This window comes from Octopus bimaculoides, chromosome 8, assembly GCF_001194135.2.
Source record: "Octopus bimaculoides isolate UCB-OBI-ISO-001 chromosome 8, ASM119413v2, whole genome shotgun sequence".
NCBI classification, from domain to species: Eukaryota; Metazoa; Mollusca; class Cephalopoda; order Octopoda; family Octopodidae; genus Octopus; species Octopus bimaculoides.
The window spans coordinates 6,039,341-6,045,350 of record NC_068988.1 but is presented as its reverse complement, the minus strand read 5'-3'; the positions used below and the strand labels follow the sequence as shown (position 1 = coordinate 6,045,350).

Sequence of the window (6,010 nt, the reverse complement as noted above, 5' to 3'; positions counted from 1 at the left end):
AGTGCCAGGTTCCTTCTGTACCCTCTCTATGATGTCGCTTTAGGTGCGAATAGTTATTTTTTATACGGTGTCATGTTTACAATCCTGTATGTAAATAATAATAATGGTATTTTATTACATCAGCTTAAAGCTTATGGTGATCACCGTGCAATGATTAAGTAAAATTGTCTGATAAAGGGGCATATAAGCCCTAAGCCTTCTTTTTTCTGTCGAGGGCTTATATGCCCCTTTATTAGACTATTTTCCTTAGTCAATGCACGGCGATCGCCATAAGCTTTAAGCTCATGTAAAAAGTACCATATATATATACAGAGAGAGAGAGAGAGAGAGAGAGAGAGAGAGAGAGAGAGAGAGAGATATCAGTGTAGAAATATATACATGAGAATATCCTCTTATGTATTGATGTCTATCTCCTCTTTGTTTCCTGTTAATCCGAAAGCTTCTCTGGCCTCTTCTGATTAACGATATCAGCACTAGCATAGTGAGTGGAGAAGACATTGAAGCCAAAATCAGCCAGTACACAAAGGAGTGGCTTGGTGCCCCACCAGGTCACACTGATGATGCACTCTAATGTCCATAGCTCAAGCTGAGGTTATTTCTCAAGTCCATCGTAGGAGAATACAAGATCGGAAAAGTAAAGCTCTTTACCATGCTTGAAGACTCAAAAGACAAGGTCGTGAGGTCGAGCCGGCCCAAGATGATGAGAAGCAGGAAATGAAAAGTCCACAAGGTGGTGTATGCAACCTTATGATCAGAGCAATAATGGGACACACTCAGGCCAGTAAGCATGGACTTGGCATAATACGAATGAAATGGTGGTCAGAAGCCAAGAGAGAGATGAGGGGAAGCTGAATCTGCAGGAAGTGAAAAAAAGAAGAGGATGCCATAGGACTCTGGAAGGCAGTACAGTAGAGTGAACAGAGTCAATGGGCGACGTGAAGTGTTTCAGTTGGAATGACTTGTGGTGTTTAACAACTTTCGTAGAGTAAGTTTTATCTTCAAATCTGTCGATGATCTCATGCTTTTGAATATGAACCTGGCGAAGTGGGGAAAATCAGATAATCCTGTGTGTCCGCTCTGCTGTGGTAGACAGAGAGTGGAACACGTTCTGAGCTTCTGCAGAGTAGCATTAGCCCAAGGGAGAGACACACAGAGGTACAATCAAGTACTTCATGGAGGAGATAGTACAGGTGATAAGTTGTTGTTGGCACTCCGTCTGTTACGACGATGAGGGTTCCAGTTGACCCGATCAACGGAACAGCCTGCTCGTGAAATTAACGTGCAAGTGGCTGAGCACTCCACAGACACGTGTACCCTTAACGTAGTTCTCGGGGATATTCAGCGTGACACAGTGTGACAAGGCTGACCCTTTGAATTACAGGTACAACAGAAACAGGAAGAAAGAGTGAGAGAAAGTTGTGGTGAAAGAGTACAGCAGGGTTCGCCACCATCCCCTGCTGGAGCCTCGTGGAGCTTTAGGTGTATTCGATCAATAAACACTCACAACGCCCGGTCTGGGATTCGAAACCGCGATCCTATGACTGCGAGTCCGCTGCCCTAACCACTGGGCCATTGCGCCTCCACTAGGTGACAAGTACGACAAGAATAAAATCCATAGCACCAGAATCTCCAGGAACATTCTACACGGTAGGAGGCAGCAAATCATGGCGAGGAACAGCTATGCCATCTGGGGCATAGGAATGGAGTCTTCTGGGTCGTGCGGATGACCGGGTGTGCTCAACAGACTTTCCAGGATCAGCAGAACAACCAGAAATCATCAGGAAGAGTGGCTTCAGGCTGGATATCGTACATCATTCTTGTTCATCAAAGCAAGTGAATGCCATTTGAAAGCAGGATAGAAGAAGTTCACGTGTTCAAGGCCGAATAATACGTCAGTCTAGCCAACAGCCTGTGTAAAGCGAACTTCCGGGTCAAGGTTCGCTCCGTAGAGGTTGGAGCCAGAGTTGTTGTGTACAAGTCTGATAAAACAACTCTCAGTGTCTGAGAAGAACAGGACAAAAGTCCTGAAGACAATACCAGAGACAACAGAGGGGTGTTCCGGCTGGGTCTGGCCGAGGAGGAACAAAAACAACCGCCATACCGTTTGAAGGCTAATATTTATAGTTTAACGCTAAGGGAAGTAACTCTCAGCGAGTCATTGTGGTGGCGTTGTCGTTTCACCGCTACCATGACAACTAACGTTATCTCCTTAAGTGTAAGTTCGAAAGCTGGAACAGCAAAGAGTTCCAAGTTGATGAAATCTCCAAACAGTTTAATGCACAAGTCTCTGATATCCCAGGGAGTAAAAAATGTCCGCAGAAGGGTACCCAAGGAGTCATGGTCTGGATGCGGCCCGGCCCCGTTAGAGTGTACGAAGTTAAGGGCTGAAATAGTTGCCTGAGGAGGCAAGGCAAGGCTCGTCTCTGAAGACATTCTGCTGTTCAGCTCTCTTGAGAGTTTCTTACTACTGCATATGCATACATACATACATACATACATACATACATACATACATACATACATGCATGCATGCTTATATGCATACGATTGGATTGCGCACGTGCCGAGGAAATCCACACACACAGCCAAACATACGCACAAAGAAATATTTTAAATGCAAGAATTTTGGAATGGAATACTATACCTACCTACATAAACATCGTCAATGGAATGGAGTGAAATTCAACAAAACAACATTATCTATAAAAAATAATTAACCTTCTTTTCACAGTAGAGGACGCTTCAGAGATGCAAATTTAAAACAAATAACGAAATTTGAGCTAGAAAAATATTTTACGTGCCAAAAGCGTTAAGAAATAATATCGTATTGTCGACCATAGAGAGAAAGGGAGGAGGAGAGAGAGAAAAAACAAAACAAAACAAGAAAATACTTATAGACGCCATCTGCATGAAATATAGCACTTAAGTTAGTCTTATTGTTGGCACTCCGTCGCTTACGACGTCGAGGGTTCCAGTTGATCTGATCAACGGAACAGCCTGCTCGTGAAATTAACGTGCAAGTGGCTGAGCACTCCACAGACACGTGTACCCTTAACGTAGCTCTCGGGGATATTCAGCGTGACACAGTGTGACAAGGCTGACCCTTTGAATTACAGGCAAAACAGAAAGTAAGAATGAGAGAAAGTTGTAGTGAAAGAGTACAGCAGGGTTCGTCACCATCCCCTGTCGGAGCCTCAGATGTTTTCGCTCAATAAACACTCACAACGCCCGGTCTGGGAATCGAAACCGCGATCCTATGACCGTGAGTCCGCTGTCCTAAATACTGGGCCATTGCGCCTCTACTGAGTTAGTGTTAATATAGTTGATATACTTAAACCTTTGCCCGCCCAATGCATTTTCATAAGCTTGTCCTTAACGTCAATTGCCTGTTTTTCAGTCTTTTAGTTAATACTCGTTTCATAGGTTCTGAATAATATTAAGCTTTCCATTCCCAAGTTACTCAGATGGCTGGAATGAAATTGGGATGTGTATTGTATGGGATGCAAGGGTGCCAGGGAAATATATCAAGGCGGTGAGCTGGCAGAATCGTTAGCACGCCGGGCGAAATGCTTAGCGGTATTTCGTCTGAGTTCAAATTCCGCCGAGGTCGACTTTGCCTTTCGTCTTTTCGGGGTCGATTAAATAAGTACCAGTTACGCACTGGGGTCGATATAATCGACTTAATCCCTTTGTCTGTCCTTGTTTGCGCCTGATAGAATAAGTAAAACCGATAGAATAAGAAACAGATTAAAAAAAAAAAAATAATAAGTACTCGTTGACTGAACCGTTCAGTCCAAAGATTGGCTGCAATCCAATGACTGGAACCTGTAACAGATGAAAATAGATAAACAACGAGAAGTTAAAAACTAGTAAGTGATTAATGATAATTTAGCAAGTTAAGAGAAGATAACTCAGTACGTGATTCGGTGTTATGTCTTTATTAGCGAAACATAACTTTCACCATATAAAGATAATACCGCCAGAAATGCAATAAATAGATATAACTTTTATTTTTAACATAAATATTATTATAAAGGAATTTCATAGTTCTTTTGTTTTTTGTTTTTTTATGGTTCACTGATGGCTATTGTGCGTGTGTGAGCACTCGAATCTAACACTTTAGCATTTGAACCGGTCATATCGGAATAAATATTCTACCTGCTTTCAGTGCAAACCGGTTAGATCTAGCCTCTCACACCTACCCTACAATGTAATTGAATAAATAAGCAATCAATAGGCGCAGGAGTGGATGTGAGGTACGTAGCTTGCTTACCAACCACCTGGTTCCGGGTTCAGTCCCACTGCGTGGCATCTTGGGCAAGTGTCTTCTACCATAGCCTCGAGCCGACCAAAGCCTTGTGAGTGGATTTGGTAGACGGAAACTGAAAGAAGCCTGTCGTATATATGTATATATATGTGTGTGTGTGTGTATGTTTGTGTGTCTGTGTTTGTCCCCCTAGCATCGCTTGACAACCGATGCTGGGGTGTTTATGTCCCCGTCACTTAGCGGTTCGGCAAAAGAGACCCATAGAATAAGTACTAGGCTTACAAAGAGTAAGTCCCGGAGTCGATTTGCTCGACTTATGGCGGTGCTCCAGCATGGCCGCAGTCAAATGACTGAAACAAGTAAAAGAGTAAAAGAGAGAGAGTAAGCACATCATCAAAATCTCAAGGCTATGACAGAAGCCCTGATTAATTCAAAACGATGTGAATGAATAAACATTACATTTGACGGAGTAATCCGAATGCTAAAGGTTTAAAAGAGTTCTAACGATCGAACTAAAATATCGACATCAAATACAGTAGAACCTCGCAGTACGAGTGCACCGTTGTACGAGTAATTTGCTGGACGAGCCGAGACTCGGGCGAATTTTTGTCTTGAAGTACGAGGGGAAACCCGCAATACGAGAATACAAATCATACCATCTTTAAAGTAATTCGTTTAATAAAACCAGTTTACATATTTCTTTTGTATTCTCTTGCTTATAATTGTCATTTGACTTGTAACTTTATCTTTTTTTCATTTTAAAACCCATAAAAAATTATTTTTGAGTAGTTTTGTGGGTCTGGAATAGATTAATTATATTTTAGTTAATTTCAGTGGGGGGAAACTGATTTGCAAAACGAGTAAATCATAAGACAAGCTCGGTCATGGAACGAATTAAACTCGTACTGCGAGGTATCACTGTACTAGGAGTTTGTAGAGCAGCATTTGACTGTAATACTCAAGTGGTCCTGCTTGTAGACTTTGTCGAGCCTGAGAGGATGAAAGGCAAAGTCTATCTCGGCGGAATTTGAGCCAGAAGAAATGTCGCTAAACATTTTGTCTGACGCTTTAACGATTCTATTCTACCCTAGGCACAAGGCCAGAAATTTTCGGGGAGATGGTCAGTCGATGAGATCGACTCCAGTACGCAACTGGCACTTAATTTATCGACCCCGAAAGATGAAAGACAAAGACGACCTCGGCGGAATCTGAACTCAGAACGTAGCGGCAGACGAAATACTGCGAAGCATTTCGCCCGGCGTGCTAACCACTCTGCCAGCTCGCCGTCTTCTTCACGGTAATTAATCTCACCAAATTGTCTGTCTGTCTATCTGTCTGTCTGCCTGTCTGTCTACCTGCCACTTTCCGTCCCTGTGTCTCTATCTCTCTGTTTCCGTATTCCCCGCCTTTCTCTTACTATCACCCCCTCTCTTCTTCTGTCTCTCCTCTTTCTCTTTGTCTGTGTCTGTCTTTTTCTCTCTCACACGCTCTGTCTTGTGTCTCTTCCCTCTTTTTCTCTTCCTCTGCTCTCTTCTCTCTCGCTCCGTCTCTTTCTCTTACCCTCTTCCTCTCTTTTCTTCTGTCTGTCTGTCTCTCTCTCTCTCTCTCTCTCTCTCTGTCTGATTGTCTCTCACACACTCTCTCTCATCCTCTCTCTCTCTCTGTTACTGTCTCCCCCTCGTTCTCCCTCTTCTCTCTTCCTCTCCCTTGTCTTCCTCCTCTTCCTCTATTTTCTCATTTTCC

The 6,010-nt window shown here is 43.1% G+C and overlaps 1 protein-coding gene across 1 annotated transcript in view; it reads right to left on the bottom strand.

The window, feature by feature from the left end:
- Positions 1–2,741, bottom strand: part of LOC106871607 (uncharacterized) — a 14,681-nt gene extending 11,940 nt beyond the window's left edge. The window contains exon 1 of the mRNA XM_014918160.2: positions 2,649–2,741. The gene's annotated coding sequence lies outside the window, so the exon portion shown is untranslated. The remainder of the gene's footprint in view (positions 1–2,648) is intronic.
- Positions 2,742–6,010: the final 3,269 nt, after the last annotated feature.